Raw genomic sequence first — 14163 nt, 5'->3', positions numbered from 1 at the left:
CAACTTGGGCCATACTACACCTGAGCCACCGGCTCTCATCATGTACATACGATGATGTTATATATATATATATATTATGATAAGTAATAAAGCAGGACCATCGGTCTCTCTTCTTTTCAGAAAGATTACACATATTTATTATTCTTTATTACTATTTTCAAATGACTATTAAGGAGCTGATCATATTTGAATCAAGTCTAACCTTTTTTGGTCCGGCTTATGATCGTATTCGAATCTAGCTACAACTATCATGGTCACATGGGGGCTTCCTGTTCAAACATAGGTCGTATTCGAACCAAAGAGAACATAGCCGTCGTAACCCTTTTGATCGGCTCAAAGCCAAACTCACTAGGGGGCTTCTTGATCGTATTCGAATCACAGCTTAACCCCTTTTGGGTCCAACTTGGATCGTATTCGAATCAGGGTCATTAAAAACCTCTCAAGGTCATTTGGGGTCTTCCTGTTCAAAGATAGGTTGTATTCGAACCAAAGAGAACATAGCTGTCGGTACCCTCTTGATCGGCGCAACGCCAAAGCCACTGGGGGCTATACGGTCGTATTCGAACCTTAGCTTAACCCCTTTGGTCCGGGTTACTGATCATATTCGAATCAGAAACCCCCAACCTTTAATTACAAGGTTAATTTTGTTTACCACTTGTTACTTGCCTTATTTTTTGTTGTCTCAATTTCACAAATAATCAGTATGGTCTTTTCACCGGCTGTACTATTTGACAACAAGCCGCCAGGGCATGATAATCTTTGAGTATTCAGAAGCATTGACTTCTCAAAAAGGACCGGATTATCAACATCATCACCCGGGTCATTTAAAATCGGTGGTCAAGAGGTCAAAGGTACAGGTGTGGCTATTGTTTATGAACAGTTGCTTTCTGTATTAATCAAAGGTTCTTTCAACCTTGTTTTCTTTTTACATCTAGTTTTATTTTTTACTATGATAAATATATTGGCTATAAACCGGGTGTTCTAACCCGTTTGGTACTAAGCCGCCAAGCCAGTTGTCTCCTTTTTATCTACAGGAACAGAGTTGAAGTATTGCAGGGACAACCATAAAAGTGATGCGTATATTAACATCAGAAAAGCACAGAGTAACACACGGTGTCTTATGCGCGATGGCTTAGGCAGAACATGCAGTGTTTTCAAAAACTAATCTATTACAAGACTTTTACAAGCCCATGAAGATGGTCATCACTCCTCCCTCGCCAGTTCACCGCCCTCTGCTGATTGGAAGCTGGGTTTTGACCAATCAAAGCCGTTCACAGCAATAAATTCTGCTTCTTCATCAACAGGTCGGCCGGATCAACTTCCGGGGCAAATGTATGTTCATGAACAGGCGGGATTAAATCGATCACTTTGTAGGAGGGAGTCGCCATCTTCTTATTATCCAAGTCAAAACCCGGCTGATACTTGTCGATATTGGTTTCATCTCCAAGAATAGTCGCCTGCAGTCGAACTCTGCGCATGCAAGCCACGAAGTCATCTTGGTCAAAGGGAGATCCGTCTTCCTTCACGGTAGGATACCCTCTGGCTATGTCCGCCGGTTCTAGATCTGGCACCCAAGCCTTGGAGCGGCTCAGGGAAGTCAAAGCTCCGGCTCTAGCACAGGAGCACTTCACTTCTTAGAACCTGGCGGGTAAGATTGACAGCTTTTTTAAGACGTCGCTGAGCCGGTTGGGTCCTTGATTAACAGGAGAGATAGGAGCAAGTGCCCGTTGAGCGCCAATATACAATTGCTCCACTAAGGTATACAGGTATACACCGCCTTCAGTCTAATCGCATTGTCTTGGCTCAGATTCTTGCTTCGTGGGCCTGCACATATTTTGTAAACGAAGAGTCAGCTGGCGGTTCATATTTCGGATCAACAGAAAATTCACAATATCAAATACAGATGGCTTACCAAAGATGGGGGCCACCATTTGAGACACCCGGTCCTTTAATCCGGTCAGCTCTGTTGTAACCTCTTCAAGGGCTTCCTCAGCTTTCTCGGTGCGTTGTGTCAACAAAGTTTTTTCCTCAGCCCAGTTTTTCTTCTTGACAGTCAAGCTGGTTTTCAAATTTTCCGTCTCAGCAAAACTCAGTTGCAGTTTTGAGTCAGCAGATTTGATTTCTGCCTCCTGATCCGCCAGCCGGGTCTTTGCATCAGTTAATTGCGAGCTCAGTTCAGATAAGGCATTCTGCAAAACATACCCAGACGAGCCAAGATTTCAATTAAAGTTTAAAGATTCAAGATTCAAGTCTCGAGTGCCTTTGTACTGCAAAACCACTTGACACTTGGGGGCTAATGTATGCCAAATCAATTTCTTATGACTCTAAAATACTTCAAGTCCCAAATACTTTACAAAGTAACAACACTTGGCACTTGGAGGCTAATGTATGGTATTCAGCAAAGTTTCTCAAGGTTAAGACGGATTACATTATTTGTTGGATTCAGTACAAGACAGTTATAAAAATCAAAGAGCCGGCTCATTTACGGTCAAATGAACCGGCCCTTGGGGACTACAGGTGAAGCTTTGTTCTATTTTATTGAACTCCAGAAAAATTTAAAGGGAAAGTCTAAGCCTTTCATAAAGTCTACAGATCATTCCGGTTTTCTCATAATATGAAGACTTGGGGGCTGGCAGAATATAAGTTGGAAGAACGTACCTCGTACTTCAGCTGCAGCTGCTTGACCATTTCAATCTCTGAGTCACGGCTTGAGTGCACATGGCTGAGATAGCTGGATAATATATCATTGGCATTCAGATGGCCATAATGCGAAATATCAAAACGCACTTTTTGTCGCTCCAGCGCCTCTTGTTTTGCAGTATGATGAGCCAACACGGTGGGATTCCCCGGCTTAACAAAGCAGCTCCCAGTGATCAGAACGTCTTGAGAAGACGGTGATGGCGGGTTAGCCGAGCTGCATGGACCAGTGGCAGAAGGATTAACGGTGGTTTCGTCAAACGACGGCTCAGGAGGATTTGCTTCTGCATTGACAGGCGGGTCTTCTGGAGTATCAGTTAACGGAGGAGAAGATGGCATGGCCGGTTCAGGGATAGGAACTGGAGGGTCTTCCACCGGCTTAGTTGCTTTTGCCTTCTTGGATTTAGCTTGACTGCTAAGAGAAATATTATGAGACTATCAGTATAAAGATACAGCTTGAAAAACACGAAGGAAAGAGGATTTTTTTCCTTACCCAGGGGTAGTCTTGAAGGCCGGAAATTGGGTCTGAGACGAGTCGCCAGAAGAGCGAGACACCTCCTGCAAAGATAAGGTAAAGTTAAGTAATGCAAGGGAAAGGATCCATTAAGCAGAGAGTCAAAACAAAGAAGTAAACCTCATTCCGGCGCTTTTGGGGAGTTTGTTGAAGAACAACAAGCGGTTCATCATCATTCCGGGCCTGACGGCGGCTTTCATGTTGCTGCTTTTTCAAAAGAAAATGAGGGTCTAGATAAGCTAAAGGGTGTGAAAACCTTACTTTCCGGGTTATGACTCAAAGTTTATGTCTTGGCAAATGGGCTGAGTCAGAGGAACACAGTCTGACTGGCCCCAGTGTCATCCTGGTAATGATTAGTGTTAATAAGATTATTAAAAAGTTGGCCAAGGGAGTCAAGGGCTACCTCCGACTCAGAAGTATCGTCAAGCTTCATCATGTCTTCAGCGGTGCTCTTCTTCTTCTTTTTAGACCTCCGGGTCGTCTACTTGGCGTTTATGGCGGCGACTCTCGCTTTCTTGGCAGCTTGGTCATATTTAACTTTCCAGAAATCAGATTTGGCCTGCAAACAGGTAAAAACAAGATGAAAGGTCAGGCAAGTATTAAACAATACGGCTGGGAAAAATACAAAGGAGAGAGATCAAAGTTTCCTTACTTCTGGCACCGGGTTAAGCTTGTAGAAGGGGTTTAACCCGACGGTGCTGCAGTCTTTGTATTTTCCGTTCACCAGAAGAGTTGACATTGAAACAATATCTTATTCCATTAGTTGAATGGAGCTGTGACGAAAAGAGTCATCTGGGCCTCCACCATACTCGTACATCAATTTTGATCGACGGCTTAGAGGGATAACCCGCCATGAGATCCAGCAGCGTGTCAGGTCAACTCTGGTTAAGCCGTTCCCTAATAAGGCGTTAATCATTTTTATTGATGGGATCAGCCTCTTGCGTTCGGCAGCAGTAAGGAAACTTGCTTTATTGAACCTTGTTATGAAAGAAGAATTTTATGGTTCATACAATGAAGATGCTGCTGCACACTTGAACAACTTTGTTGAATTATGTGATATACAAAAATATAAAGAAGTGGGTAGTGATATTATAAAATTAAAATTATTTCCTTCTCTTTAAGAGTTAGAGCCAAGGAGTGGTTATTATCTTTGCCTAGAAATAGTATCAATTCTTCGACAAAATGCAAAGATGCCTTCATTGGAAAATATTGTCCTCCTACAAACATCATGCATGTGAGAAATCTAATAATGAATTTTGAACAACTTTATCAAGAGCATGTTGCTCAATCTTGGGAAAGGATGAACACTCTGATAAAGAGTTGTCCTACTCATGGTTTAAGAACCTGGATGGTAATGCAAACTTTCTATGCATGACTAAACTTTATGTCTAGGAATTTGCTAGATTCAGCTGTAGGTGGAGCCTTCATGGCAATCACCATTGGGGTAACTGGGAACAATCCTGGATCATATCCTAATAATTATTCAAACTTTTATGGACATTCTTATGGGAACTCCTCCAACAATATTAATAAAATACCTAGTGATCTTGAATATTTCATTAAAGAATTCATTGATCTGAAAAAGCTTCCAGTGTCATGATAGGAGAAAGTTTTGGGAAACTAGATTCTATTGCTCGTGCTATCGATAGTCTTGTGTATGAAGTTGATATGCTTAAAATAAAAGTTTTCCCACCTAATAAATAAGAAATGTCTGAATCTTTGGAAGCAATCCAAGTGTCCATTGATTAAAACTTTAGGAATTCCACCTATAGAATATTTATTAAGAAAGTTGAGAATGTTAAAGATGATGATCATAATATGGGATAGAGTGGTCTCAACTTTAGCTAGAAGGCATCTGCTACTCCAACAAGAGTCGTTGGGTTTCCCCAAAGAGGAAGGGTGAAGTATATAGCAGAAGAGTTTTCCCTCAATTAACAACCATGGTTTATCAAACCAGTAGGACCTTCTAAGCTAACAAGATAAGCAATACATGCACATAAACAAAATAAAATACTTGCACGCAATGCGGCAAGAGGGTTGTCATGCCCCATGTCTTAGTTAAAAGAAAATAATAGATAGGTAATAGTGAAGGTGAAATGGAAAAATAAAGAGAAATTTTTGTAGAAGAATGTATTATGGAGAATAGACCTGGAGCATAATTTCACTAGTGTCATCTCTCTCTCTCTCTCAAACAGGCAAATGACATGGTAAACAAATTACAGTTGGGCAACTAAAAAGATTGCAATATTTATGACTATGATCATTCATGGCATAATCTCATATAGGCATTACGTCCGTGATAAGTAGACCATTAACTAAGTGTATCTACTACTAATACTACACCCCAAAACTGCTATCAAGCATGCATCTCAAGGTATTAAATTTGTAAGAAACATAGTATCTCAATAAGAAAGATGACATAATATAGACATGAAGAAGTCAATCAATATGAAAAAGCTCGTCATTTTATCCTTATTGGCAACAATATCATACGTGTCTTGGACCTTATTGTCACTGGGTTAAGGCACTGCAAGACTGAACCCACTACTAAGCACTACTACCATTGAAGATAAATCAATTGAACTTGGCCAAAGTAGATAGACAAATCAGAGAGCATTACAAAGCTATTTAATTATGCAGCAAGAAAACCCAAATGGATTCAACTAAATTCAGTGAACAATATGATCATCAAGTGACAATTCATCATGTCCCAACAAACACACCACCGATTATGTCAAATTGATCTCGATCAATAACAAGAACATGGTATTGAAGATTCAAAATAGAGACAGAGAGAACCATCTAGCTACTACTATGTACCTGCAGGTCCTAGAGGAACTACTCACACATGGTCATGGAGGCGCCAAGGTTGATGAAGATAGCTTCGGTAATGGCTTCCTCCTTCGGTAGGGCTCCAAAATAGGGCTCCAAATGAGATCTGTTCGGAACACAGGCTTGTCTGGCGATAAAATTCTTCTGGAGGCATGACAGATGGTTTCGGTATTTATAGGGAATTATGGCGGTGGAATCAGGTCAAGGAGGTTGTTGTGGGCCACACATGGACAAGGGGCGCAATCACCCTGGTCGCGCCACCTGTCCATGTGGGCCCCTCGTGGCTCATCTCGATCTCTCGTGAAGCTTCATGTGTTTCTTGTCACCAAAAAAATCGTGTTGAATCAGCAACGTATTTTGACCTCAGTAGATATTGATTTCTCGCGAAACCAAAAACAAGCAGAAAATAGGAACTAACACTGGGCACTAAAATAATAGGTTAGTCCATTGAAATAATATAAATATCTATAAAAATAATATAAAAGTGTAATATAATAGCATGAAGCAATAAAAATTATAGATACATTTGAGACGTATCAGCATCCCTTAAGTTCGGATGGTGATAACTCGTGTGCTAAAACTGATAAAAGTGGGCTTGGAGATGTCAAAACTTTAGGTAGTATTTCTCCCACTATTTTGGATTTAATAATTTAGTTATGTTAATGGTCCTATCACTTAATGTATTACTCTTTTACAATCTATGATGAATTTACCCAATGCTTATGATCACAGTAAAGCCTTCACTAAACACATTGTAGAAGCATTTATTAAGGCTAATGAAAAAAGGTTGGAATTAGAGTTGTCTATCCCTATAAAATTAGATGTTGTTTGGGGACCTACAATAAAATATAAGATCAATAATTATGAATGAAATGCACTTTGTGACTTGGGTGCTAGTGTTACCACCATGCTAAAAGCCTTATATGATGTTCTTAGTTTTGATTTCATGATTGAAGGCTCTCTTAATTTACATCTCACTTATTCAAATATTAAGAAACCTTTGGGAAGATTTGATAATGTTCTCACTATATCTAATAGAAACTACGTTTTGATTGATTTTAATGTTATGGACATCGAATGCAATCCTGCATGCCCTATTATACTTGGTAGACACTTTTTGAGAACTTTGGGTGCAGTGATTGATATGAAAGAAGGCAATATAATATTTCAATTTCCACTGAAGAAAGGTATGGAACACTTCCCTAGAAAGAGAATTAAATTTCCATATGAATCTATTATGAGAGCTACTTATGATTTGTCTTTGAGTGATGATAAAACATGATCGTAGTATCATGCCTGGCTAAAAGGCATTAAAGAAAAGCACTTGTTGGGAGGCAACCCAATACTCATATTTTCGTTTTATTTGTGCATAAAAATGGTTATTGCTACTGTAATGATCATACATGTATCTTTCCTTTCAATAATGTGCCAAGTATAGCCTTTGGGATGTTGCAATTGCAAGTTTGTTAAGTTCTGTGCAGAAACAGAAACTTTTGCCTCTAGTATTTGAATTAATTCTTTGTAGTGGAGCATGATCAATTCTGAAATTTTTACATAGTACATCCATGTAAATTCTCTGTTACATCTTTTTTCAGAATCTTTAGAGTTGTAGAAGTATGCATATTAATTAGATTACCTCAAATTGTTCTAGTTTTGATAGATTGGCATTATAGTTTTGTTACCTGCTTATACTTGAGTGTTCATGGCTTATATTGGGGGATATAAATTGTGGAAATGAAAGTATATAGTAGCTAATGTTTGAAAATAATTATGCATCTTGTCTTGGTAGTACATGATAGGTGATTTATTTCTTTGTGCACTAACCCCTCTAATAAGTTTTGTGAAGTTCTGTGTGGATGAAGTTTTTAAGGTCGAGGGGGGACATCAATATGATAGGAATAAGGGGCCAAGAATTCAAGCTTGGGGATTCCCAAGGCACCCTAAGGAAATATTCAAGGATACTTAAGCGTCTAAGCTTGGGGATGCCCCAGAAGGCATCTCCTCTTTCTACATTAACAAATATCGGTTTGTCTTGGTTGGACCTATGTTTTTAATCTTCACATAATATGTGGTATGATTGGAGCATAGTTTAATTTTTAGTTTTTTACTAGTCGCTACAATCATCATGTTCTGGTCACACACTTTGAGAGAGATACACATTGGTCATAAATTTTTAGAATTCTCTACGAACTTCACTTATATCTTTTGAGTTGAGGTAATTAGAATTGCTCTTGCACTTCACTTATATATGTTAGAGCACGACAGAGAAACATGCTTTTTAGAAAAGATTAGGACTCTTTTGCTTCACTTATATTTTTTTAGAGAGTTGAATAGTAATTGATTGTTTGCATGAATTATATGTTGGTCCTAAAAATGATGGGTATTCATTGGTTGTATAGATAAAAAATTGAATGAAATAGTAGATCACTATATTTGATAAGCTTGATTCCTTGCAATAGTTTTGCGATACTGAGGTAGTCATAGATAATTGTGTGGGTAAATGGTTAACGTTGAGTATTGAATATAGGTGTTAAGATTTGTGGGGCCATACATTCATTAACCTAATCAAAAGAGGAAGCCGCTAGTATTAGCGGTGAGGTCACAGTTAAAGGCATCTTAAAGTGACACTCACGTTGTGTACTGATTGAGGAGTGCGTGATGATTAAAGTCTCCCAACCTCTTCTCCTAGGGGTGCGGGGGTGCATTTTCTTCGGGTCTATTATTAGGATCTTGCAATAAATATTTGAGTTATTTATGACTAATATGAGCTTGTTAACCTTTTACACACTTCCCCCAATCCATATTTTTCTATCCTCTTTGGTACCATGCATTGCCACTCTCACCTCGAGACATGGTGCATACGTTCATTGGTGCATCCAAAATCGCAGGATAACTTGTTCTTCTACACATAAGACACCTCTATGTTCCTAAAAACAGCCACCATACCTACCTATCATGACATTTCTATAGCAATTATGAGATATATTGTCATGCAACTTCCATTGTTACTTTACATTACATGACAGATGTTGTTCATTGTCATTTGCTTCGCATGATCATATAGAGAATACATGATATTTGTGGCAAGGCCACAATTCATCATTGTTTACATGTTACACTAGATCATTGCACATCCTGGTACACTACCAGAGGCATTCATTTGTAGTCATCATCCATATTCTGAGTTATGAGTAAATAAAAAAGTGTGCTGGTATCTAAGTGTTCTCCTTCCCGTGCGGAATAAAAAAAGAGCCAAAGAGAAAAAAGAGAAAATAAAGAGAGAGGGAGCACACTGCTATCCATTCTACACACTTGTGCTTCAAAGTAGCACCGTGTACTTAATATAGAGAGTTTTCATACATTACATTGTCATGCTAGTGGGGATGTTTACATTATAGAACTTGGATTGTATATTTTGATGATGAGTTTTTGAAAATGCTCTAGGTATTCATGAGCAAACAAGTTAGATACACACCCCACTTTAGTTCATTTGAGAGCTTTCATACATTCATAGCTCCAGTGGTTCCGTTGCATGACAATTGCTACTCCTCACATTAATATTGACTGTATGACCTCTCCATTACCTAATGGTCAACTGATTTAGTGTGAGACTTTCTTAATTTTTTGTATTCTCTTTAACCTTTACCATTATTCTATTTTGCCATCCAAAGTGCTAAAAGTTCTCAGCTCATGCTCAAGTATTGCGTTGGGGTTTAGTTGTTGGTTCAAGGTGAGCATAACTCAAGTGCATGGTCATGCACCTGGGTCAGCTCATGATTTGCCTATCTTTTTACAAGGAAGACTTAGCGTGCTATGCTCTCCATGATACACCTACATAATTAAGTGTGGAGTCACGTCCTTTAGCATCTATAATCTTGAAAGGCAAATATTATTTACTTATATGCTCATATATTATTTGTTCAATGTCAAATTAATATATTATTTCCACGATACACTTTTATCTTGATTTCAGAAACACCTTACATCATTCGATCAAGATTATGCTAGATATCGTTCCACATAAAAAAGTATCTTTGTTTTATCATCTACCTACTCGATGACGAGTACGAGTAGGGATTAAGATTGGGATGCCGATACGTCTCAAACATATTTATAATTTTTTATTATTTCATTCTATTATAATATCACTTTTGTTTCCTTTTTATAACAATTTATATTATTTTTCTGGAGTAACCTATTAATCCAGTGCCCAGAACCAGTTGATGTTTTCTACATGTTTTTGACTTGTCAGAAAATCCATATCTACGGAGGTCAACAAAACCCTAGGGTTTTAATATGATTTTTTTGTGTCACGAGGATTCCAGAAATTGTCGGGCTGGGGGCTAGCCAGGGGCTCCACGTGACGAAGTGGTTCGGCCAGTGCTTTACCCATGCCACTAGGCCATGTGCCCCCTGCAACCCCTTTCGCCCATTCTTTCGCCTATCAATCCAAAAAATTGAGAAACCTTTGGCACCATTTTTTCTTGATTTCTTCTACCTCTGCAAGTTCCTATTCCTGGAAGATCCAATTGGGAGGCCTGTTCTGGCACCATGCGAGAGGGGAAATCCATCACCAGAGCCATCTTCATCAACCTTGTTCCCTCCATGACCATGTGTGAGTTGTTCTTTTAGGACATTAGGGTCCCTAGCAGTAGCTAGATGACATCCTCTCTCCCTTGTGACTCAATACAAAGTTCCCTTCAGTTGTCTCACATGATCGGAATCCATATGATGTAATCAGTGGTGTGTTTGTTGAGATATGATGAATTTTCACTTAGTGATCAGATTGTTCATTGAAATATATTGAATCTTTTGAAGTTTCTTTGTTGTATAATTAATTAGCGTTGTATGCTCTCCGATATATTTTTTCTACTTTGCCTAGTTTGATGGGTAGTTATTCAGAGAAAGTGGTGCACAGTAGTTGGTTCAATCTTGTGGTGATATATAACCCAGTGAAAGAAAGGGAAAATACACGTATTATATTGTTTGTTGCTACTAAGGATAAAACAATGGTTTCTTGATCACACTTATATGATAGTTTACCGTCTACATTATGTCATCATGTTCATTACAATTTTCTGTTTGTCATAAACTCAATACTTTGAGATGCATGCTGGATAGCAGTCTTGGGGTGGAATATTAGTTGTAGATGCAGTTGGATAACGGTCTACATATCACAGACTTTTTTCCTATGTGATATTATACCATGAATGATCATAGTCATAAATATAAATATTGCAATTTCATCGCTACCCAACTGTAATTGTTTACCACGCTACACTTATCTACTTAGAGAGATGCCACTAGTGAACCTATGGCCCTGGGGGTCTATTTTCCTTACTGAAAACATCACCAAACATATTATTCTTTTATGCACCATATTATTTATTTTACCTATCTATCAATTCCTACCATACTATGCAATTTAATCTTGTGACTAGCAGGACAAGAAGCTTGACAACCTTCTTGAAATGTTGGGGACAAGTTTGTATTGTGTTTTGTGTGTAGGTACATGTGACTTTGTTTGCTGGAAGAACTCCTTCTAGTTCGATAAACCTTGGTTCTCTATTGAGGAAAATACTTATTGCTAGGTTACTTCATCCTTATACTTGGGGTTACCCAACCACTCTCTTACAAGAGAGCAAACAATAACATCATAGAAATTTTATAGAAAACAACATCAGTTGGGTTAGTTATTATTCAGTATAACAAGTTTTGAGTCCAAAGTTAAGAAAAAGTGTTCATGAAAGTAGATACGTTTGAGGCGTATCATGCACCGCCGTTGTGACATCATACCAGACAACATCTATGAAGACAACAAGGACTGATTCACATAAGAGGTGCCCCAAATCCCTATTTTGCGCGTTTGTGCTATATAAGGAGAAGGGAACTCTTCAAAGAGAAGAGTTTTGCAGTGTCACAAACTTCACCCTAACAGTCGCCGTCACCATTCCCATCTACAACCATCTCCATAACCATCATCATTTCCATCACAATAGCTTCCATCTTCTTTAGCCATATTACCTCTAATCGAGAGTACATCACGATCAATTACACTGTAAGACTTCTAATCATTCATCTTAAGGTATCTTTGATTACAACTTTTTCTTGTGATCTATTCGCGAGGTGTGGGTAATACCCATCGGCTAAGGGCCGAGGTGGATCCTCGCAACCCCATATACATGCATAAAGAGATTGTTGGTTCACTTCAAGAGAACGTTATTATTATGCATTGTGCAATGATTTTGTCTCTTGTCTCTACTCAATCCTAGGGCTTGCATGTACCCGCCGAAGATCAAAACATAGCGAGGTAAAGGGCAGAGAGAGGAGTGGAAGGCCATGCCAAACGTCGACGACACTAAGATCAATACGGTAGTTGTAATGAAGTCTTTGAGGGGTACATATGGTGTAGTCATTAAATACTCAATGCGTTGATCTAGTTTTATCCTTGCAAACTAAGATAATCCCACAAGTCAAAAGGGTCCCGGTTGGACAATAAAACCTCGATTGTAAGTCGCTCGCGGGGTTATTTTGACACATCTCCCACAACAATTCATTGGCAAGATATATGTAACGATGTTTACCAGTATCGTGTTGATTATCTACATATAATCCCGTGTGCATGTACAAGTGCAAGTGAAACCTTTTGATCTGGCCTATTTCTTTATTATTGTCTTTTTAATCACCTTCGTGATTTGGTCTGGGAACTGGAATGTTTCGAGATAACAAGTTCTTGCAATTTCCTTTTCCAAAGCACCACTTCCCGTGGTTCGGTAACCTTGGGTTTCTAGGGAAGAAAGCTATATCTACATCCTAAACCAGATTGAAGGTAATCGTTAAGCTGAGTTTTTTCTCCATGTGTTTAGAGATCAAACTCCAAAGCCCTATAAAAACCTTTCATTCCTCCACTATATTTCTCTATTTTCAAACTTTGAACCCTCTGAGCTCTTACACTTCCTACCCTTAGAACTACTTATACATATATAGGCATTGCAAACCCTAGTCACTCAGAGTTCCCGAGCTCTTCCACTCTTAGCAGCAAAATACTATGCCCCCTTTGTAGTTGGCTAATTTTGGTCTGAATTTCCAAACGATATCTAAAGGCATGCGGGGGTGTGTCATTGGTCAGTTGGATCCTGTGAACGACTTCAGGTCGGACTTTCCAAGCTATCTAAAAGTTGCCACCTTTATCTTTGTTCAGATATTATGAACTTATCATTTGGAGCTTCCAAGCTTTGCTAAAAGGTTATGGTATTCCAAACTCATTTTGAGCTTCCAAGCTTGTGTAAAGACCAGATTTTTGGTCCTGCCTAACCCCACCTATCCCATCAATTCACTCAAAGCAATATTCACTCAAATCATATTTTTGAGAGAGAACATCACCTTCTTGTGTTGAGTTCAAAGGGTTTTCTACTCCAACCATCAATCCACTCCTTTGATCTCTAATCCCCTCGCTTTGCACTCCTCTCCAATCCAAAATCATATGGTTGAGAGAGTTTTGAATGTGGAGCAGATTATCTTTTGAAGCACAAAAATAAAGGGTTCATCATCAAACAACCTCAATATTGGTACTTTTGGAGGGTGTGTGCCTCCTAGATCGTCTAGGTATTTTGGGAGTCTTTCCATGTGTGAAGAAATCAAGAAGTTTGTACGGGCTTGGCGATCGCCTACTTCATGAAAATATACCCTGAGTCAGGCTAAATTTTCATGGCCGTATGCCATGATGGGATAGATTGATTGCTGCTTCGTGGACACTTCATGAGCTCAATCCCTCGTAGGTCTCGCAATCGGGATCTCCATGGTGCTACAACCTTCGTGGCGCAAAGCCTGCGTCAATATGGAGTAGGATAACACCAACTATTCGAACCACGGGAAACATCTTCTCGAGTCTCCTCGTGTTTACATTCCTCTAGCCTTTATCTTTACTTTTACTTGTCCAAGTGTTTGTCTTCCATTGCTATACTCTAGTAGATTTGAATGTGTAGAGTGTTCTTAGGCTACCACCTAAAAAGCTTAAAATTGCCATGATAATTAAAATTGGGAAAAAGAGTCCCTTTGACTAGTAGTCTATTCACCCTCTGTTAGACTATAATAAACGACCCTACACCCTTATCGGAAAT

The sequence above is a fragment of the Triticum aestivum genome, chromosome 3A (genome assembly GCF_018294505.1).
Source record: "Triticum aestivum cultivar Chinese Spring chromosome 3A, IWGSC CS RefSeq v2.1, whole genome shotgun sequence".
Classification (NCBI taxonomy): Eukaryota; Viridiplantae; Streptophyta; class Magnoliopsida; order Poales; family Poaceae; genus Triticum; species Triticum aestivum.
This window is presented reverse-complemented; position numbering follows the sequence as displayed.